This window comes from Dasypus novemcinctus, chromosome 28, assembly GCF_030445035.2.
Source record: "Dasypus novemcinctus isolate mDasNov1 chromosome 28, mDasNov1.1.hap2, whole genome shotgun sequence".
NCBI classification, from domain to species: domain Eukaryota; kingdom Metazoa; phylum Chordata; class Mammalia; order Cingulata; family Dasypodidae; genus Dasypus; species Dasypus novemcinctus.
The window spans coordinates 5,252,406-5,277,121 of NC_080700.1; positions in this window are offsets into that span (position 1 = coordinate 5,252,406).

The window sequence follows — 24,716 nt, forward strand, 5'->3', positions numbered from 1 at the left end:
AGGTGTGCCCCCTGTCACTATCCCCACCAGCCAATCACTCCAGAGTCCTGATGCATACCCGTGTTCAGTTAGGCCCCTCTTAATTTGATCACTTGCACCAATCTCCCCACAGCCCTGCTGCTTCCCCTCTACCTGGCTGGACACTCACTCACTGGCTGCCAACACCAAACACTTTGCAGCCCTGCCACTACCCTATGCCTGGCTTGGCTCTCCATTTCTACCACCTACTTTGATCACTCCACAGCCCTGCCACTTCCATCATAAGTAGCAAACCTACCTGTCTTCCCACTGCTCCTGTAGAATGAGTGGAATATGATGGTCACTATTCTGCCATGTTGGATTTCACTCTTGATAGATATTTATAATGAAATCACAGACTTCTTGTTATTTAACTCTGAAAAATAAAAGTTTAATATATTATTTAGCTATTAAAATGCTGGCTCAGGCATGGGGGATCAGAAAAGTAAAACCCTTCCATCTGGAAATGATACCATTTATTGCTACGTCTCACTCTACTTTGTATCTTTGGATTCCTTTTCCTCATATAGGAAGCTCAGATATAGAATATCATTCATCTTTTCACCCAGAGCTCAAGGAGAGACCAAAAGTCTCCAAACGACTTTCTGTGCTGAAAGCAAGAGTTTTTAAACATCAGCTTTTTAATGAGGGAATCAAATCTTCAAGATTGTCAACTTAAACAGTGGTCTCAAGCTATTTTTTAAATTTATCCTGTTGTCACTCATTTCTAATGCACCTATTACTTTACAGATACTAGTATAGCAGTGAGTGCAAAGATAATTTTGAACAGTAGATTTATGTAACCAAAACCACTAAATATACACTTCCATGATGGCAGTAAAAAGTAATCTAGAATTCTCTCAAGTGCATAGGCAGCTGTTGATATATTTGATTAATAAGGCAAGGCCTTCTCCATAAGAGACCATTCTTTTTAACATTTTAGTTTAGTATTTTGTTTAAAACTATCTCAAACATATTCCAAAACATTTTTGTGAAGAAAAATTTTTATCAATTACACAAAAATGATATTGACTACGACAAACCAGGACACAGCAATGCATACTATATTATCTTTTATGTAATATATATATATATATATATATATATATATATATATATATATATATATATACACACACATACATAATACTGGATATTTTATAGAGACAGACACCTTTCTACACGTCTCCTCTGCCATTTTCTTTTGCTGAATCTGTGGTTGGCACTGGGGTTGGTGTATACTCAGGAGACTTGGATCTCTGGACTGGCCATATGCCAGCTGGGCCCTGAGCCTTAGCAGAGTGGCAACACCTACTTACCAGTTCATTGGACTTACCCAGGTCAGCTAACAGGGAGGCAAATTTGGTCAACCACCACACCAGTAAACTGAGTTTGCCTACAACTCAGGAGAATCGCATCCATCAGCCTTGTGGGATCTAAGCTTCCTCTCAATTTAGAGGTGGAGTGGACCTCATCATCCCAGGGTCCATAGGATGAAGGGACAAAATATGGATTAGAGTGGACTTCCTGTTATTCTACAATACAACTACTGTGACTCCAGCAACGGAAGAAGCTGTATCATTGATATGGAGACAGTGACCATGGTAGTTGCTGAAGGCAGAGAGAGGGAAAAAGAAATTTGACATGGGGGCATTTTCAGGACTTCAGATGGTCCTAAATGATATTGCAGGGACATATGTTGGACATTATATATCCTGCCATAGCCTACTGAATGGACTGAGGGAGAGTGTAAACTACAATGTAAGCTATAATCCGTGCGGTGCAGCACTGCTGTAAAATGTATTCACCAAATGCAATAAATTTGCCACAGTGACAAAAGAGGTTGTTCATGTGGGAGGAGTGGGGGTTGGGAGTGGGGTATATAGGAACCTGTTATATTTTTAAATATAATATTTATGTCATCTATGTATTGTTAAAAAGAAAAAAGAAAAACAAACAAAAAACATTTATCAAATGAAAATGATATATGCTCATTAGGACATTGCTCATTATATTGGTTAATATTATTGAGATGATGCAATAATTGTCCTTCTGTGTCTGGCTTGTTTGACTGAACCTAATATCATCAAAGATCGTCCAAGTTGTCTTGTGTATCATGACTTCATTTCTTTTCACAGCTGAGTAATATACATATATATATATATGTACACACATATATATGCCACATACTGTGTAGCCATTCATCTGTTGATGGATACAAATTTGATTTCTATATTTTGGAAATTGTGAATAATGGTGCTATGAACATTGATGTGCAATTATCTTTTCATACCCTAATTTTAGAATTTCTGAGTATTTACTTCAGAGTCAGAATGTCAGTACATATGGCATATCTATATTAAATTTCCTGAGGAATCACCAGTCTTCCACAGCAGCTGCACCATTCTACTATCCCATCAACAACAAATAAGCATACTTATTTCATCACATTTTCTCCAAAACTGGTAGTTTTCCATTTATTTTTCATAGTGGCCATTCTAATATATGTGAAATGAAATCTCATTGCAGTTTTGATAAGTATTTTTCAAATAATAAGGATGTTGAACACTTTTTCACATGCTTTTTGGCTATTTGTATTTCCTCTTTGGAAAAATGTATTCAAATATTTTTTCCCATTCTTAATATGGATGTTTGCCTATTTATTGTTTAGTTGTAGGATTTCCTTATGTATTCTGTATATTAAATCCTTATTGGATATGTAGTTCCCAAATATTTTCTTCCTTTGAGTAGACTAACTTTTTACTTTTGTGACAAAGTCCTTTGAAATATAAAATAATTTAATTTTGAGAAGGTCTCATTTATCTATGTTTTTTCTTTCATTCCTCTTGCTTTGGGTGTAAAGTTCTAGAAAACATCTCTCAATACAAGATCTTGAAGAGGTTTCAGACATTCTTCTAGGAGTTTTATGTTTCTGGCTATTATATTTAAGTCCTTGAAACATTTTGAGATAATTTTTGTATAGGCTGTATAGCAGTTTGATATAGTTATGAATTCCAAAAATATATATTGTATTGTTTTTAATCTGGTCTATTACCAGGCATGATTAAATTATAATTAAGGTTTGTTGGAATAAGATGGTCATTGAGGTCTGTAAAGGATCAGTCTTTCTGGGTTCCTCTTTTCCTGGATCTTGCTTCTCTCTGGGCACAGGGTTCCTTTCTCCCCAGGAGCTGTACCATTTTCCTCTGTGTTCTTACTTCCTGGGGCTCTGGCATAAGACTTCAACATCAAACCCCAACATCAAAACCTCAACATTAAAAAACCCTCCAACTCTGGCCTTTGCCATGCCTTTTATCTGTGAGTCCCTGGTGGGTGGGGACTCAACACACTATTGATCTTTATGTCATTATCATTCTGTTTTGGCCACTATAACTTTAAAATATATTTTAAAGTCAGAGAGGGAGGCAGGGCAAGATGGCGTCTGGAGTGAGTGCACCTCATAACCTCTCCTGCAAAGAAGCAGCTGAGTAGGTTTGGAGTCCTGTTGGACTGGGCTGTTTCAGGTGCTTGTAGGGCAGGAGGTGTCTGGACATCGATTTAGTGGGATGGTGACAGAGGAGATTCTTGCAAGAGGTAGAATTATGGGTCTCTTTCATGGAGGTTGGAGTTGTGGGCGGGACCCTTCTCCCTGGAGCTGGTGGCCTGGTGGCAGGGAATCCTGAAGGCTTTGCTGTGCTGGGGAGTTCCCAAGCCCTTAGCGGGCTGTTTTGGGGGCTGGCAGGGTGGGAGGTGTCTGGAAGTCGATTTGGTGAGACAGTGATGGAGGAGCTGCAGGGATCCCTGAAGGCTGTGTTGTTCTGTGGTGCTCCAAGGCCCCCTGTTAACCAGATGCATGGTTCCCAGGTCTGTGTCCCCTAAACCCTGGTGGACCACATCCCAGAGACTCACACACCTTGAGTGTCCTTGATTACCATAGGCCTCGGCGTTTGTTGTTGTTGTTTTTTTTTTCTTTCTCTCTCTCCTTGAACTTGGAGGAGTGAACCAGCTGTCTTGGGGAGAGTCTAGGAAGAAAGGAGAAGTGAGTCTACTGAGAAAGCCCAATTTACCTAAAAGTCCTGGGATAGAAAACTTGGTCTGGGAGAAGGTGGAGTCAGAAAATCAATTAGACCTCTCCTAGCACACCTAAGGGGGAGGGACTGTAGGAGGTGCTATCCAAGCTTCCAGTAGCATATTTGGGGTTTCTGGTGAGGTTTAGGTGATCTCACACTGGAAATAAAGAGCCATAGTCCTCTGTGTTGAGTTGGTTCAACAAGGACCTACTTGAATCTCCTACTGGACCTCTCAGGCAGCTTTCCTGCTGCCTTGGGAGAGAGAAGTGAGGAAAGGAGAAAGGGGGAAAGTCAGATCCCTAAGTGTATTATTAAACTGCAAAGAGGATTCCCAGCTTAAAACTTTGGTTCTTTATTTTTTATTTTTTTGTCTTGGTTGCTAATATTGCATTGTCTCTTGGTCTTTTCTCCCATTTTTTCCCCCAAGGTCCTTTTTCATTTATTTAGTTTTTTTTCTTTTTCTTTTCTTGCTTGTTTCTCCCCCTTTTCTTTGCCCACACCCTTTTTCTCTTCTCTTTTTTCTTTTCTCTCTTTTTCTTATTATTTATTTTATTTTCTTTATATAATAGGTGATGTAGGGAGAGCTTCACACTTGCTGTGTCTCCTCATCCTCCATTTCCACTTTTCTGTGTGTATTGATTTTGGCCACCTAGACTATCCCCTTTCCCCCACATCTTTCTATCCTCCATCATCTACTGTTCCTCTTACATTCCACCTCCCTTTCTTTGGTCCCCAAATTGTCTGACTTTTTATTTATAATACCTTTGTTCTGTTTTCTCTCTTTTATTCACTCTTGATATCATTGTCTTTCTTTTCTCTTTCCCTCTCTCCTGAAAACACTGGTTTTATAATCCATACTATTTCCCTCCTATATTCAGTTGACTGTCTCGTTATAAGTACTCTACTTACTGCTATAACTCTAAACAATTTACATGAGTCTAATATCCATTCTCCCAGATGTCACATTGTTGGTCTGTTAACATATATTACCAATACTACTTTACACATTTGCTTTTCTCACTCATTTTGGTTCCCTGGCCCTAATATTTTCTGTCAAAGTGAAATTAGCCAGCAACAAGAAAATAGAGTAAGAAGAACAAAGTGACAAAAAGAAGACATAATGCTTATGCACAAACAATAACTAATTAATCCCTAAGACTAGACAAAGAAGCTAAGGAACTGATTAAACCCATCAAGATAAAATGATGACCAGACAGCAACAAAAACTACAAACCAAACCAATAATCAGGAAATCATGGCTGAATCCAATGAACAACCTAAAAACCATTAAAGGGAGCAGAACATTGGAAAAGTAATTAAAGATCTCAAAACATATATTAGAGACAAACTTAATGAAGTAAAGGAAGGGATTAACAATATGAAGAAAACACTTGGAGAGGAAATTGCAGACATATGCAGAAATATAACATATATGATGGGGATGAACACCACAGTTCAAGAAATCAAAAATACACTCAGCAAATAGCAGCAGATTAGAAGAGGCAGAGGAGAGAATTAGTGACATGGAAGACAGTACATCTGAAATAAAACAGATGGCATAACTAATTGATAAAAAGATAGAAAAAAATCCAGCTAGGACTTAGGGACCTGAATGACAATGCAAAATGCACAAACATACTATTAAAGGCATCCCAGAAGGAGAAGAGAAGGGAAAGGTGACAGAAGGGGTGTTGGAGGAAATAATGGCTGAAAACTTCCCAAATCTACTGAGAGAGATGGATGTACATGTCTAGGAAGCACATTGCACCCCAAACATCATAAATCCCAACAGGCCCACCCTAAGACATATACTTGTCAAATTATCCAATGCTCATGACAAAGAGAAAATTCTAAAAACAGCAAGAGAAAAGAAAACCATCACATACAAGGGAGGCTCCATAAGATTAAGTGCTGATTTCTCATCTGAAATCATGGAGGCAAGAAGACAGTGGAATGATATAGTCAAGGTACTAAAAGAAAAAAATTTCCAGCCAATAATAATCTACCAAACTAAGTTAGCATTTAAAAATGATGGAAATTTCAAAATATTCACAGATAAACAGAAATTAAAAGAGTATGGCAACAAGAACCCTGCCCTTCAGGATATACTAAAGGGAGTTCTGCAGGAAGAAAAAAAAAAAACAGGAGAGGCAGAGTTGGAGGAGAGTGTAAGAGCAACTAAAAAGACAAAAAGAGAAGGAAAAAACAAACAGAATATGACAAACACAAGTCCAAACAAAATATGGCTAGCATCAATAATTCCTTGACAGTAATAACACTGAATGACAATGGATTAAACTCACCTTTAAAAGATTCAGAATGGGACATTGGATAAGGAAATATGACCCATCTATATGCTGTCTACAAGAAACACATCATAGACCCAGGGATTCATGGAGGTTGGAAGTGAATGGCTGGAAAACAATCTTACAAGCAAACAATAACCAAAAAAAGGCAGGAGTAGCTATATTAATATCAGACAAAATAGACTTTAAATGCGAAACTATTGTGAGAGACAAAGAAGGATACTACATATTAGTGAAAGGGATAATCTTTAAAAGAAGAATGAACAATCATAAATATATATGCTCCTAACAAGGGCGCCTACAAATATGTGAGGCAAATGCTGGAAAAACTAAGTGAAAGAATAGATGCATCTACAATTGTAATGGGAGAGTTTAATACACCACTGTCAACTTTTGACAGAACATCTCAAAAGAGAATCAATAAAAACACAAAAACTTTGAACAGTATAATAGAGGAGTTGGATCTAATAGACATTACAGATCATTACGCCCAAATACAGCAAGATATACATTTTTCTCAAGTGCACATGGATCATTCTCCAAGATAGACCATATGCTAGGCCACAAAGAAAGGCTCCCACATGGAGTGAAACTGGAACTCTACAAGGGCCAGAGGGCCAGATTTCACACCAAGATATGGAAATTAAACAGCACACTCTTAGAAAAATAGTGGGTCAAAGAGGAAATCTCAAAAGAAAGTAATAACGACCTTGAAACTAATGAAAATGATAACACAACATACCGAAACTTATGGATTGCTGCAAAAGCAGCAGTGAGAGGGAAATTTATAGCCATAAATTCATCAGAAGGAAGAAAGAGAAAAAATTGAAGAACTAACTGCACATTTGGAGGAATTAGTAAAAAACAACAACAAAGTAACCCAACAGGAAGAAAACAGAAAGATATAACAAAGATAAGAGCAGAACTAAATGAAATAGAAAATAAGAAATCACTTGAAAAGATAAACAAAACCAAGAGATGGTTCTTTGAGAAGATCAATAAAATTGACAAACCCTTACTAGACTAACAAAGAAAAAAAGAGAGAAGATGCAAATACACAAAATAAGAAATGAGAAAGGAAATATCACCACTAACCCCACAGAAATAAAGACTATCGTAAGAGGATACTTTGAAAAACTATATTCCAACAAAAATGACAATTCAGAGGAAATGTACAAATTCCTAGAAACACATAAGCAGACAATATTGACGAAAGAAGAAATTGATGATCTCAACAAACCAATCACAAGAGATAGAATCAGTTATTAAAACCTCCCAACTAAGAAGAGCCCTGGTCCAAATGCCTTCATAGGTGAATTCTACAAAACATTCCAGAAAGAACTAACACCAATCTTGCTGAAAGTCTCCCAAAAAATCGAAACAGAAGGAACATTACTTAACTCATTCTATGATGCCAACCTTATCCTAGTACGAAAGCCAAACAAAGAGCACAAGAAAGAAATATTAAGGACCAATTTGTCTAATGAACCTAGACACAAAAATTCTCAACGAAATACTTGCTAACCGTATACAACAACACATTAAACGAATTATACACCATAACCAAGTGGGATTCTTTCCAGGTATGCAAGGATGGTTCAACATAAGAAAATCAATCAATGTAATACAGCATATAAACAGACTGAAGGAAAAAAAAATCACATGATTATATCTATAGATGCAGAAAAAGTATTTGACAAAATACGTCACACTTTCTTGATAAAAACACTGTAAAAGATTGGAATACAAGGAAATTTTCTGAACATGATAAAGAGTATACATGAAAAACCCACAGCCAACATCATTTACAATGTTGAAATACTGAAATTCTTCCCTCTAAGATCAGGAAAAGACAAGGATACCCAATATAACCTCTTCTATTTAACATTGTCTTAGAAGTATTTGTTCGAGCACTGAGGCAAGAACCAGGTATAAAAGGCATTCAAATTAGAAAGGAAAATGTCAAAATTTCATTATTTACAGATGACATGATCCTATACATGAAAAACCCTGAGAGGTCTACAACAAAGCTTCTAGAACTCATAAATGAGTTTAGTAAAGTCGCAGGTTAAAAGATCAGTGCGCAAAAATCAATAGTATTTCTGTACACCAATAATGGGCCAGCTCAGGAGGAAATCAAGAAACAAATACCATTTATAATAGTAAATTAAAAAATCAAATGCCTAGTATTAAATTTAACTAAATATGTAAAATACTTATTTTATATTATACTTATATAATATGTAAAATACTTATACACAGAAAACTACACAACACTGTTCAAGGATATCAAAGAAGACCTAAATAAATGGAAGAATATTCCCTGTTCATGGATAGAAAAACTAAGTATTAATAAGATGTTTATCCTATCAAAACTGATCTACACATTTGATGCAAACCAAATAAAAATCAACACAGCATTCTTTAAGAAACTAGAAAAACAACTATGAAATTTATTTGGAAAGGAAAGAGGCCCCGAATAGCCAAAGACATATTGAAAAAGAAAAAACGAAATTGGAGGAATCACACTACCTGACTTCAAAACATACTACAAAGCTACAGTAGTGAAAACACATTGTATTGGCACAAGGACAGACAGATAGTCCAGTTGAACTGAATTGAGAGTTCTGATATAGGTCCTCATATAAATAGTCATATAATATTCGATAAAGCCATCAAACCCTTTCAACTGGGAGAGAATGACCTATGCAAAAAATGGTGCCTGGAGAACTCGATATCCATATGCAAAGAATGACAGAAGATTATCATCGCACACCTTATACAAAAATCAACTCAAAATGGATCAAAGACCTAAATCTAAGAGTCAAGACCATAAAGACTTTGGAAAGCAGTGTAGGGAAGCATATACAAGACCTTGTAATAGGAAATGGCTCCATGAGCTTCACACCAAAAGCACGCACAGCAAAAGAACAAATAGATAAATGGGACTTCCTCAAAATTAAAGCCTTCTGCACCTCAAAGGAGTTTGTCAAGAAAGTGAAAAGAGAGCCTAAACAATGGGAGAAAATATTTGGTAACCATATATCTTAGAAGAGACTTATAACCTGCCTATATAAAGAACTCCTCTATCCTGAAAATAAAAAGACAAACAACCCATTTAAAAAATGGGAAAATGAATTAAACAGACATTTCTCCAAAGAAGAAATACAAATGACTAAAAAGCACATGAAAAAATGCTCCAAATCTCTAGCTATCAGGGAAATGCAAGTCAAAACTACAATGAGATACCGTCTTACTCCCATAAGATTGGCAGCTATGAAAAAAAACAGAAGACCACAAATGCTGGAGAGGATGTGGAGGAATGGGAACACTCATCCACTGCTAGTGGGAATGCAGAAGGTTCCAGCCATTCTGGAGGACAATTTGACGTTTCTCAAAAAACTTGCCATATATTTGCCATATGACCCAGTAATTCCACTGCTGGGTATGTGCCTAATAGAACTGAAAACAAGGACACAAACCAATATATGCACACCAATGTTCATAGCAGCATTGTTCATTATTGCCAAAAGTTGGAATCAACCCAAATGCCCATCAACAGATGAATGGATAAATAAAATGTGGTATACACATACAATGGAATACTACTCAGCTTTAAGAATGAATACACTACAAACACATGTGATAACATGGATGAATCTTGAGAACCTTATGTTGAGTGAAGCAACCCAGGCATTGAAGGACAAATACTACATGACCTCAATGATGTGAAATAAGTAAACCAAGCTGCCTCAGAGAGCTAGAGACAGGATGATAGGCTTAAAGGAAAATTGGGGGTAGAGGAAAGATGCACAACTGAGCAGAATCTAAGAGACAGATGAAGTAGATACAACTCCAGGTATTGGTTCCTTTGAGGGCTAAAGAGACCCACGGGCTATATGGTCATGGCAGATGGGGTTCACTGCCATGTCAGATGGCCCTTCTTTGGAGCTAGTGTTTCTGCATGATGAAACTGGATTCAGATGGAATCTCTTTTCATTAGACTTTCATGCTACTTTACTGGAATTGTAGTTGGTGTTGGGGTTTAAGATATATTTAGGGGATTTGCATCTCTGGACTGACAATATGATAGCCAGGCCCTGAGCCTCAACAAGACTTCAGCTCCTACAATCTGATTTATTGGACTCACCTCACTCAGCTAAGATGGAGTTGAAGGACAACCACCACACCATGGAGCCTAGAGTGCCTACAACTGAAAGCAGGAGGATTGCATCCAGTATCCATGTGGAATCTGAGCCTCTTCTTGACATAGAGATGCCACGGACATAACCAATCCAAGGTCTACAGAGAAAAGGTGGCATTGGAGTGGAGTGGGAAAAGTGGACATGGTGGCTGATATGGGTATGGGGAATGGCAGGAAGAGATGAGATGTGGAGGTGCCTTTGGGACTTAGAGTTGTCCTGGATGGTGCTTCAGGGGCAATCACCGGACATTGTAAATCCTCCCAGGGCCCACTGGATGGAATGTGGGAGAGTATGGGCCATGATGTGGACCATTGACCATGAGGTGCAGAGATGCCCAGAGATTTACTTACCAAATGCAATGGATGTATCATGATGTGGGAGTGAGTGTTGCTGGGGGGGGAGTGGTGGTGTGGGGGTGGTGGGGTTGAATGGGACCTCATATTGTGTTTTTAATGTAATATTTTTACAAAATCAATTTAAAAAAAGGAAAAAATAAAATAAAAAAATAAAAAAAAGGAAAAAGAAAAGGGAAATGGAAAAAAAAAAAGATGACACCTACATGGGTGAAATCTATGATGAGCTGGAGGTGACTATTTGTACAAGGAAGGGATAAAATGGGGGTGTAGGGTGATTTTTGGGTGGAATCAGGATAGACATTTAAGCATAATTCTAATCTAGAAAAGTAGAACACCTAATAATCCTGTGAGGCATCTACAGGAGGTCTAGTTGAGGAAACGCGGCAGTCTGGAGGGATGTTAGTGGATACTTAGCAAGGGTTTGAGGGTCCCTGTGCTACTTCACCATTGGGGTACTCCTGGAATCCAATGGACACTGTTGAGGGGTGTTAGGGAGATTCTGTTGGGACATATCTCCAGCCATACCAATGGTTCTGAGGAAAAGCTAGCAGATGTCTAAAGAGATTCTTGGAGAATTCTAGTGGATTTTGTATGTAAACTTTGTAGTTCAGAGGAAATTGATTCTTTTTAGCTCCAGACTGCCCAGTAGAGCTTGTTCACTGGGTCAGATTGGTGATCTAAAAGAAGGTTTTGAGAATGGCTATTAGACCAGATCCTCAGTTATTGTCCAAAGTCCTCCAATTTTGGAACCTGTGAAGGTCAGTTTATGCCCATAAGCTGAACAGCCCTAAGTAAAACCCTGGATGTTGAAAACATGCTCCAAGATGTTGTTGAATCTTAAGGAAAACAGCATTTAGAGCCCTTCAGGATCACCTTGGTCATGACTCTATGATGATAATAATGAACTGAGTTCACCTGTTCAAAACAGAGGTAATCTACTTAATGTTAGTAATGGAGAGTTCTGCCCTGAGGGAAAAGTTCTATTATCTTACACCTTCAGAGTTCCTTGACCACAGCTACTGCCAGGACAAAACTGCAGACACTGTAGATGTTCTGGGATAGTCCTCCCCAAAGTTGCCCTGCAGAGGCAGGGATCATCCTGCAGTAATATGAGCAGTGGCCACAGCAGACTTGGCTGCAGCTACAAAGGCAGATATTTGGATTGTCAAATAGTCCACACTTACAGCAATGGATTCAATGGCAAAGCAATGTAATCTCTTTTTGACTATGTGTGCCCAGGGCTGCCAGTACATACCCGTATCCATGATTAAAGTGCACAGGGATTGAGAGAGACCTAAGATGACAACTGAGTCCCCATCATCAAGCTGTTTCCTAGCACAGAAGAGTCTGCTCTTCATGGTTAAAAGTTTTTTGTGTACTGCCTCTCCATACCAGGAAAGCCTGAACTCTGGCCAAACAAGGATATCATGCCTTGTGACTTTCAGAGAATTACAGCCAGAAAAAAAATGATATTTCCAAGTCCTCAAGTCCCAGTTTACCTCCCTGACACTGGTTTTGTTCCCTTTGTCATTCTCTATGTGCCTCAGCATGGATTAGAGAACCTCCAAAGATTTTTAACTACATTTGTCCAATAAGGTCGAAGGTCCTATTGTGTGCAGGGAAATGAAAACATTATGCTAAGTTGAGAGTTCAGTTGGAAAGTGGAGATTAGGGGTTATTCTTAGGTTTATAAAAAAACCTTTGACATATTAAAAGTTTTAGATACCATTCACAATTGATAGTGATCTCTACCACCACTGACAATATGATAGTGGGAGGACAAATGATACTCTGAGATTTGGGGTCAGAGGTCACCACCACTGAGACACTCGTCAAAGCTAATAACTGTATAATGGATATTGGAGGGCTGTCTATGTGCGTCCTTATAGATGTTGCAAAAAAACCCTAATGGGAATTGCTGTCAGTGGGGTCATATTAGTGGGTGAAAGAAAGAATGTGAACATACACAGATATATTTTCACAGATTCATGGGCAGTGACTTCAGCTTGGCCATCTTCCCTTTAATAGTTTTTTGTTACCCATGTAGATGTTTGAAAGAAAGGACAAGTGGAACATATTTTGTAAACAGACAGTGCTTCTTAGGTAAATGTATAGTCTGCATTATCCTGCCCAGAGCAAGAGAATATATGACCTAGTACCTCCTTTATCCACAAGAGAATGGTCAGTGGGATTCAGTCAAGATCCTGATGTGGGCCTGTACACATGGACTTTATCTGATAGCAGAACTTCCAGAAGAAAATAAAAAACTTGTCCCGCCTGTCAGACCCTTCTGCAAGTTGGAAGAAAATGCTATGGGAAAATTGGGAAACATGGTAAACCTCTAGGATTTTGGATCATTTCCTTTAAGAGTGTTATTATAATTATGGATTTACATCTAAATGTGTTTTGGAATATATTTTTCCTTCCCAAATAATAGTATAAAGCAACTCTACCCATGTGAATATAGATTGAATTTATAATATTAACTTTGTTCAACAAAGTCACCACATATCCATTAATATTCATTTATTCCCCTTAATGTTACTATGAAAAACTCGATTTATGTTTGGCCTTGATTTGTGAATTATTTTTTCTTTTTTTTTTAAGATTTATTTATTTATTTCTCTCCCTCCCCCCCCTCCACCCTGGTTGTCTGTTCTCTGTGTCTATTTGCTGTGTCGTCTTTGTCCTCTTCTATGGTTGTCAGTGGCACGGGAATCTGTGTTTTTTTTGCTGCGTCATCTTGTGTCATTTTTCCATGTGTGCGGCACCATTCCTGGGCAGGCTGCACTTTCTTTCATGCTGGGCGACTCCTTACAGGGCACACTCCTTGCACGTGGGGTTCCCTTATGCGGGGGACACCGCTGTGTGGCAGGACACTCCTTGTGCACATCAGCACTGCACATGGGCCAGCTCCAACGTGGGTCAAGGAGGCCCAGGGTTTGAACCGCAGACCTCCCATGTGGTAGACTGACGCCCTAACCACTGGGCCAAGTCCGCCGCTCCCTATTTTTTTCTTTATTTAAGAAGCATTCATCCTTGTAATGACAGGAAAGAAATTATATTTGATACCTCATCCTCCTGCTGACATCATCATATGTCTGTTTTTCACATGACCACACCAGTTAGTCTTGCCCTGGGCCTCACTGCAAATAGCAAGGCCTTTACATCTACAAGATTTAGGTGATAAGCTGCACTGAATTTCTCCAAACATCCTTTACAGTTCTTTCTCCAAACTATCCTTGCTACTTCCTCTCCAAAATGCCCTTGGAGGTTCTTCTATGAAAGTGCACTTGGCAGTTCTGAATTATAACTTAAAATAATTTTCTATAATTTACTGCAATTTACAAGCAAGGATATATGTCCATATGGCTTTAATGATAGAAGCTGCCCTCAGCTTCCCAAACTGACACTTCCATTTTTGCTTTTCATATTACCATATAGTTTGAACCTGACAAACTTCAAATTCTGTGGGAAAGTCTTGGCCCTCTCTTCTGTGCCACAATAAAGTCAAGAGCTCAGATCCACATATACAGTCCCCTGCTCCATGGAACCTCTTGGGAGAATAGGTTAAAGACCCATGCTTCTCTGCTGTGCTCCCTTATTTCCACTTTTTGTTTCTGGGGTCTTTGATCTTAAAGAAAAAAATATTTTCATGTGTTCTCTGCCTGCTGGTGCTCTGAGTTTGCACCTCATCAACCTAGGAGCTTCCATATAACATCCAAAGCAATTGGCAAAGCAAAAATGGTGATTTGACATTGATTGTTGGCAGAGAGGAGGAGTGACTTTAGGGTGTTCTAGGCTTTTCAACATGCTCTCACAGGTGGCTGGCACCATTTGGGAAGCCTCCACTGCTTGCTGGTGTTTTGAGCACCACTTTGCTTTACTCTTTGTGATGCAAGGTGTTGCCTAGGATTTCACACCTAATTAATTAAAGGTCTCTGGATATACAGAGAAGCGTAGGCCTGCTCACTGGAGGTCACTTTATTGAGCTACTTGCCTTAGGGCAAAAGGGAATGGAGATTGGGTCTCTATCACTCTCCTGAAAAGGGGTATGGGACTGGGTGAAACCATTGTAAATTTGATGTAAAATTTTTTCCATTATTATATAAAAATATTGAAGCCTACTTAAAATTTGAGAAAGTATGTTCCCAGTTCTGTTCTCTACCATGGTCTGTCTGGCAAGTCACCCAAAATTCCAAGGACAGCATTGTATTGAAATGACATCCTCCACTGCTAAATCCTGTCTGAGCTGTCCAAATGTATTATACCATCTTTAATTTAGGGAATATTTCCCCTGCCAGATATATAGGGAGGTGGTATACAAATGATTGGGATAACATGGAAACCCACTGCCCAAATGTATGCAGGGGTTCATAACCCTTATGTTCCTGCTCCCTTTCTGCTGTCATTTTTTTTTTTTGTCTCCTGGCACCATGGGTTATAGAGGGTCCCATCCTTGGCTGAGTACATAACCACTCTGAGATCAATTGGGACACCCTGGAGAGAGGTAGCAGAACATGAGGCAAGTCAGAGGGATTCCCCTCACCAACATATTTTTTCCAGCAAGACATAAAATGTCAAACAATCCTTGGATGGAAAGGATACAGTAATTCAAATCAGAAATTTTACCAGTGTAAAAATTAAATTATTCTTAAGGTCATTATTTGGCAGAAGGGAGAATCAGCAACTGATCACTTGCTATGTGTGTTCAACAAGGGGTCTGAATTAAGAATAGTTGCCCAGGAAATGGGACAACAGACAGATATTGCCATGGACTCCACATCACTAAGGACTTTTATCCATCGATGGAAAAACAAAACAAAACAGAGAGACAATAGGCTACTTTCACTAAATACTCCAAGCCCCTCCACTATTGACTTTAAGAAAACATCAAAGAAGGCTTACTTTGTCCAGAGCTGGTATACCCAAAGCAGATGCCCATGGCCAAACAATTAAAAAGGTCCAATTTTTATTTCAAAAAGATTTAGATGATCCAATGGGCATAGCTTTAACTTTAGCATTAAGACAAAGAAGAACCTGGAGTTCATTTCTAATCTTGAGGAGGTCTTTGTCACTGAGCAATGGAAGAGTTGCTTAAAGGAGATTCCATCCCAAATATTTGGAAAGCACATCTCTGATAAAGATATAATATCCATAAGATAAAAGTAATCCTAATTAATAAAAAGAAAAACAACTGATTTTTTAAATGGCAAAGACTTGAATGCAAATTTCTCCAGATATTAGCAAATGGCAAAAAAAAAACAAAAACAAAAACAGAAACAAAAACACAGGAAAAGCTATTCAACATTATTAGCTGTAAGGTAATTCAAATCAAAACCAAAATGAGATACCATTTTGCAACCCCTAGAATTGCTACTTATAAAACAAATGAACAATTAGAAGTGTTGAAGAGAATGTGCTGAAATAGGCACACCCTTTCCTTGCTGGTGGGAATGTAAAAAGGTACAGCCACTGCAGAAGGAAATATGGTGGTTCAGCATAAAGTTAAGTATAGGATTCCCATATGACCTGACAACCTACTTCAAAGAATATAGCCAAAAGCTATGAAAATATAGTATTGAGCAGATTTTTACATACTGATGAGTCCATAGTGAAATTAATCACAATTGCCAAAGGTTGGGAGCAACTCAACTATCCCTCAGCTGAGAAGTAAATACAAAGTGGTATGTGCATACAATGGAATACTATGTAGTCTTTAAAATAATTAAAGAAATTGGTGATGTGGGAGGAGTGGATGGGGTGGGGAGTGGGGGGTGGGGTATATGGGGACCTCTTATATTTTTTAATGTAATATTTTTTTGTTATCTATGTATCTTCAAAAAAACAAAAAAATTTCAAAAAAGAATTATGTTCTGATAACTGAGACAACATGAATTAACATTAACGATATAATTTTTAAGTGAAATAAGCCAGACACAAAAAGGCAATGATCTTGCCTGACATGAAATAATTCTTAAAGATTCAGAATCTAGAATATTGGTTACCCAAATCGGGGTTGTTGTATGGAATGGGTCAATTTCATATCACTATCAACAGAGAAATATGAAACACTTAAAAATAGTAATAAAATATAGAAAATCAAATTTTAAAAGAAACAAATTCAAAATAGGGTGAAATATATATGCAGCAGTAATTTGCTATAACTTGTGGAAAAAATCCAAATTTCAACTGACAGTTATGAAATAGCTAAATTAAGGGAAAGACAGGCCATACTCAAGATTGAAAAAACTCAGTATTATAAAGATGTCAATATATATTCATTTATTAAATATACTTGAATAAAAATTTTTGCAGACTTTTCAGAAATATTTATTATGTAAATATTGTGGCATAAAGGCAAAAAACAACAAGTAAACATTCAATAGAATAGATGGTACATATATGAACACTAAACAAATGACAGATGAAACAAGGAAGTGCAGTGGGAATTACATTTTTATCTTCCAACCCACACAAAACCAATTCAATTGGATTAAATAATAAATTTAGGAAATGGGATTTACAATAATCTTGAAGATATCTTCAAAACCATGAAGGAATATTTTACAAGGAGGAGCAGGAAGGATAATGAGAGCAGAAGGAAGAGGAAAAGATAGAAGATATACACATGGAAACATATTTGTGAATTTGATTGCATTAAATGAACAATTTCTTTCCTATAGTCAACACAAGGCACATAATTCAACATCATTTGCCACTTAAAAATAAGTAAATCTTTTAGGGCCTAGAAAGGAAATCTTGCAGAAGATGTACAAATAATTTATTTTACCCCTGACAGTTTATACTGCACCAACAATTTTGAAGGATATCAGAAAGTGAATCCCTTAGTGCTGATACATATTCAGTGGGCTGGAGAATATAAATTCATATTCTACAATTGTTGGTAAAGATTTGTGGGAATTCTACTTGTTTTTGTGCATATTTGGCTCAAATGCTTTGGAAAAACAATTCAATGTTTTATTAGCAAGCTTAGACTAGTTTGCAGTAACAAAAAAAAAACTTGTTAGTGCTAAGAGTAAGAATCTTTTCCCACTTACCACATACTAAGTTTTGGTTTGCCTTTTATCTACATGCTATGGCACATTCTGTGTCCACATATGATCTACATTCTGTGACAAGGCTACTGGAGCAGACCGCATATGGGATGTTACTGGCTTTTGTGGAAGAATAAGATACAACCCTAGGTGCTGGTTCTCCTGAAGCCTGTGGAGATCCACAGGGTATATATCATGGCAGATGGATTTGGAGTTCTGTGCCATGTCAGAGGGCCCACTTTGGAATTTGTGCTCCTGAGTGTGATGGAACTGGACTCAGATGTGACCTTCCTACACATGCCTTTTCTGTCACTTTTACTGAATCTGTGGTTGGCTCTAGGGATGGTGCATACTCAGGGGACGTGAATCTCTGGACTGCCCATGTGCCAGCTGGGCCCTGAGCCTCAACAGAGTTGTGATGCCTAATCTCTGGTCTATTGGACTTATCCAGGTCAGCTAACAGGGAGGTGAAGATGGTCAACCACCGCACTAGGGAATCAAGAGAGCCAACAACTGCAAGCAAAGGAATTGCATCAATCATCCATATGGAATCTAAGATGCCTCTTGAAATAGATGTATTGGACATCACCATTCCAGGGTCCACAGAATGGAGGAGCAAAATATGGATTAGAGTGGAATGACTTACTGATATTCTACTGTAAAACTCTTGTGACTAGTAATACAAGAAATTTTAGCATTGAGATGGAGAAAGTGGCCACAGTAGTTGATGAGGGCAGGAAGAAGAAAGGAGAGATGTGATGTGGGGGCATTTTTGGGACTTTGGTTGTCCTAAATGATATTGCAGGCTCAGATGCTGGGCTTTATATATCCTGGAATAACTCACTGAATGTACTGGGAGAGAGTATGAACTACAGGGTAACTATTATCTACGTGGTAGAGCAGTGCTCCAAAATGTGTTCATCGAGTGTGATGAGTATGCCATAATGATGGAGGAGGTTGCTGGTGTGGGAGGAATGGGGTTAAGGGGTGGGAAGTATATGGGAACCTCATATTTTTTAGCATAACTTTTTTGTGTGATGTATATACCTTCAAAAGTACAATTTACAAAAATGATAGGGTGGGGGGGTGGGAAGTGGGGTATATGGGAACTTCTTATGTTTTTTGTTTTTTCTGTTTTTTAACATAACTTTCTTTGCTATCTATTAACTTTAATAAAAATGTGTAAAAAGATGTTATAAAGAAAGTTTCATATGTTGGTTCTTACACTCATACTCATTAGTTTAGAATATATTATATTGGTCAAAGAATATCATCTGATCCAATCTGCTATTAATGCATTAAAATACTCTTCTTTCTTATAAAGGATACAATACAGAAGGCCACCTAAGCATGGGTATGGCTATTTTGATTAATAAATCAAAGTTTTACTTGTACCTTGTGTATACATATGCTAGGGGTCTCCATTTCCAGTCAGTATAGTGAATACCTGTAAAATGGAGAAAACTTTATGAAAAGAGATCCTCATATTCTGAGGTATTTACATTTAGAATATTTTTATAATAATTCCTTAAAAGTGACTTGGAATAAAAATTGCTTCTTCCTTATTGAATAATCAATATATAGTTGAGCAATTCCCAAGTCCTGAATTGTCCTAAATGACATTGCAATGAGAGGTACAGGCCATTGTATATCTTACCATAACCTACAGAATTGGGTGGGGGAGAGTGATATTGTGCCCCCTGCTCTGATTCATTAAAACTCCAAATTTTATTGTTTCTAGCAGGATGTGTGGGGCTTATGTTTCTAACCTTGGACATAGAGAATTACTGAACCTGAAGCTACAAATGTAACATGTTAGTGTAGGGAAAAGTTGGAAACCAATGACTTGAGGATGAGATTAAATGGTCTTGATATAGAAGCAGTAAGACCAACATTCTTGTGTGGACTGAATGACTAAAATCCAAATACATATATCCAGCATCCTATTTTCTTAAGATTAAATAGGGTATATATAATAAATATTTTCCTCAATGGGCCAGAGCAGAATTACTCTTATTCTACTATAGACTTATTGCTATTCTAACAATAAAAGAAATTTTATCATTGATGTGAAAGCAGTGGCCACTGGAGTTTCTGAGGGGAGGGAAAGTGGAAAATATGTGTAATATGGGAGCACTTTTGGGACATTGTAATTGTCCTGAATGACATTGCAATGACAGATACATGCCATTATGTATCTCATCTGAACTTAGAAAATTGTGTGGGAGATAGTTTAAATTATAATGTAAACTATAATCCACCCTTAGTGGGAATGCTCCAATGTGTTCATTAATTGTAACAAATGTACAACACTAATGATGGATGATGTTTATGTAGGAAAGTGTGAGAGGGATAGGGAGTGGGGCATATGGAAATCCCCTACATTTTAGTGTAAATTTTATGTAATGTAAGTATCTTTTTAAAAATAAAAAAAATAAAATAAATTTATTCATGAATTATCTCCCTTTAAACTTTTGAGTATAATTTTAGACCAAGTAAAATACACTTATAGTTTATCCTGATGAAGACTCCACTAAAATAACAGTCAAATAACACAAAAGTTATGATCTACAATTATGCAGACAATGAAAGTATAACCATTATTTGATATTTACATATTTTAGAAGACAACATTTGAAAATTGGTGTCTAATGAACAAGAGAAGGTGCCTTAGATTATAGTATATATGGAAGGAGAAAGAGAGATTGATACTGTTAGAGTCCTTAAATTTTAGAATAATTGAGTTTTTGGCTTATGGAAGGCCATGCAATACCGAGGGCTCATATGTTTCTTTAGAATTCACTTAGTTTAATCACATTAGCACTAGCAGTACTCAGTGGTTTGGTGGCTGGCATGAACATGTTTAAAAATACCTGAGGTAAATTTTCTATTAAAATAGAAAAAGAGAAATTAATGAAGGGAAACCATGGTCAGTTATTGTGAAATGAAGACTTGGAGGACAGAGTCCTGCTCATGACATTGAGGAGATCGAAAGCAAATTGTGGTTAGCTCTATTCCTACATGTAATTAAACAAAACCTCACCAGCCATTACTTCCAAGGTATGGAAATCTTAAACAGCTTTAAGTTGGCTCACTCTTAATTTTAAACAAATAGCTCAAGGCTAACAAATATTGGAAGAATTCCAGATTTTGATTAAGAAAGGCAAAATTTTTTTAACGATCCAAATGAACTGTGATATTTAAGAGGACAAGGGGATGTGTAAAAGCTCTAATATACTCAAAGACACAAAAACTGATTTTGAATCTGTATTTTGTTAACAGACAAGAATTCTACAATACCAAAGTAAATTATGTATGTGTATATAAATAATTTTAAGATTTAATATAATATAGGGTAATTTGAAGATCATTTCTCATAACAGAAGATTTAAATACAAAGATAAAATAAGGAAGCTATAAATGTTTGATGTAACTATGAGATAAAATTGAATTTGGTGATTTAAAAATTACAAGAAAAAATCTAGAAAAACATGGGCGAAATCTTGATAAGCTGGAGGTAAGTATTTGTACAAGGAAGGGCTAAAATGGGGACATAGGGATACCTTTGGGTGGGGCTTTGTGGGCTTGAGGGAGGCTAGGGTTGAGAGGATGTATAATATTGTTCAAGAAATTGGGGGGAGGGTGGCGGAACATATGAACATAGGAGATTGTCAGGTATGTAGTTGAAAGTGTAATGTTGAGAAAATTTTTTCAAAAATATAATAAGGAAGGTTATCTGCTTAAGATGCTTAAAGGGAAGACTCTGACACAGGACAGGCTTCTAGGGAGGTGTGAATGCTCATTTTGTGATAGCGGGTTACATCATTGGATGGAAACACATAAAACGAGAGTAAAGGTATACCCACTTCATGTTCTCAAAAAAAGGGAATTGTATCTCTCGAGAGACATGGTGGCTCTCAATGTGTTAGGGCAGTCAAGCATGTCAAGCCTTCAGCATTGTTGCAAGTATCTCTGAACATGGCCCTTGAAGCAATGAAAATTAATTGTCACTGATTGTCACTGATTGCCCTGAGGGAAGGGGGAAAGAGGTGTTGAATAGATGGAATCAATGTAACTGTGGGGCAATGGAAGTGTTCCACAAGATTATGCATGGATGGATATAGGACATGTTAAATTACACCAAAAATGTATAGGGGCTTATAGGCTAAAATGCAAATCAATGTAAAACATAAGATAACTAAAAATTTAGAGAATTGTGTAGTCTAAAATATAAACCACAATGTAAACCAAAGTGTAACCTTGTTTGAAAGCTACTGTCTCAATATCTGTACATCATATTTTTTTAATGTAACATTAAAAATATAAGAAAAGACAAAAATAAATATATTTTAAAAAGAAAAAAATGTAAGCTAATAAAGCTTCATGACTTATATACCCTACCTTGTTAGAATTCATTAATTGAAACACATCACATATTTACTGATGCCTGTATAACACTTAAAAAATTTGTAAAATAAAATATCAAATTATAGAGAGAATTTATCTTTTATTTTTTAAAGATTTATTTATTTATTTAATTCCCCCCCTCCCCCAGTTGTCTGTTCTCTGTGTCTATTTGCTGCGTCTTGTTTCTTTGTCCGCTTCTGCTGTCGTCAGCTGCAGGGGAAGTGTGGGCGGCGCCATTCCTGGGCGGGCTGCACTTTCTTTCGCGCTGGGCAGCTCTCCTTATGGGGTGCACTCCTTGCGCGTGAGGCTCCCCTACGCAGGGACATCCCTGCATGGCAGGGCACTCCTTGCACACATCAGCACTGCGCATAGGCCAGCTCCACACGGGTCAAGGAGGCCCGGGGTTTGAACCATGGACCTCCCATGTGGTAGACGGATGCCCTAACCACTGGGCCAAGTCCGTTTCCCTATAGAGACAATTTAAAAAGAAGATATGCAACACTATTTTGCCACTTGAGGGATGTAAGTGAATATCAAATTGGTACTAGTTCTTTATATTGAAAGTTTTTTAAATAGGAAACTTTAAGTAAAAAGGCAAATTCCATATGGTTCACTTCTAATTCATAAAGTGGATAATTATATTAACCATAGAATGATGACTCCAACTGTGAGAATCAGAATAATACAGCTCTTTCTATATTGAGGTGATTAGTTCATATACAGGTTTTGGTTGTTGTGGTAGTTTGGAGTGATATACCACAGTAAATAATATTCTTAAACCTAATCCATTTCTGTGGATGTGAACACATTTTAACTAGTCCTTTTTATTTCTTTTTTTAAATTATTACCCTTTTTAAGAGATACATAGATCATATAAAATGTTACCTTAAAAATATGAGGTTCCCATATATACCATTCCCCACAAGCCCCACTCTTCCCACATCAATAACTTCTTTCATTAGTGTGGTACATTCATTGCACTTGGTGAATACATTTTGGAGCACTGCTAAACAGAATGGATTATAGTTTACATTATAGTATACACTCTCTCCCAGTCCATCAAGGGGTTATGGCAGGATATATAATGTCCTACACCTGTCCCTGCAATATCATTCAGGACCATTCCAAGTCCCCAAAACGCCCCCATATCACATCTCATTTTCCCTCTCCCTGCTTCAGCGACTCCTGTGGCCACTGTTGCCAAATCAATGATATAATTCCTTCCATTGATAGAGTCACAATAATTCTATAGTAGAATACCAGTAAGTCCACTCTAATCAATATTTTATTCCTCCATACAGAGGGCCCTGGGATGGAGATCCCCACTCCACCTCTATATTGAGAGGGGGCTTAGATCCCACATGGCTGATGGATGGGATATTCCTGCTTGCAATTGTAGACTACCTCAGCTCCTTAGTGTGGTGGTTGGCCATCCTTGTTACTGACCTGGGTAAGTCCAATGAACTGGAGAGTAGGTGCTGCAACTCTGCTGAGCCTCAGGATCCAACTGGCACATGGACAGTCCAGGAATTCAAGTCTCCTGGGTATACACCAACCCCAGCACCAACCTGGTTCAGAAAAAGTGACAGAGAGGCAAATGTGTAAAGAAGCCACATCTGAGTCCAACTACATCACACTCAGGAGCACAAATTCCAAAGTAAGGCCCACTGGCATGGCACTGAACTCTAGAGCTATCTACCAAGATTATAGGACCTGGGTGTCTCTGTAGCCCTCAGGAGGACAACTATTTTTGATGAGGTTACTTGAGTAATCGTATAGCCCAATCCAATCAGGAGAGTCTTAATCCTTTTACTGGAATCCTGTTAAAACAATGAAATTTAGACGGAGGGAGATAAATCCATGGGAATCAAGAAGAAGTTTAAAGGAACACTGAAAAGACAGGAGAGATAAGGTGAGGTTTCCACGTGCATTGGTATTTGGAAGAGGAGCCTAGGAGCAAGGATACTGGAAGCATAATGGTGCACTACTCTAATAGATGTCACTTGTGTGCACCTTTAAAAAAATAGGTAATATTTGAGAAGGGTAACTAATATTATTATTCCCAAGAGGAAGATCAGGCTTGCTTGGAGGAGGGATGGTCTCACCTGAATTAGTTGAAATGGTCTAAGGCTGATTTTTTTCAGTCATGTGGAAGACATTTACTGCAGTTTTATTTTCTGTATATTATTCACATGCTCACATTTATTTATGTAAAAGGAATACTTTTATTCTAGTACAGTGCATACACTCCTAGTTTGTACCTTCAATATATCCAACAAAACAGAGCAAAGGCCAC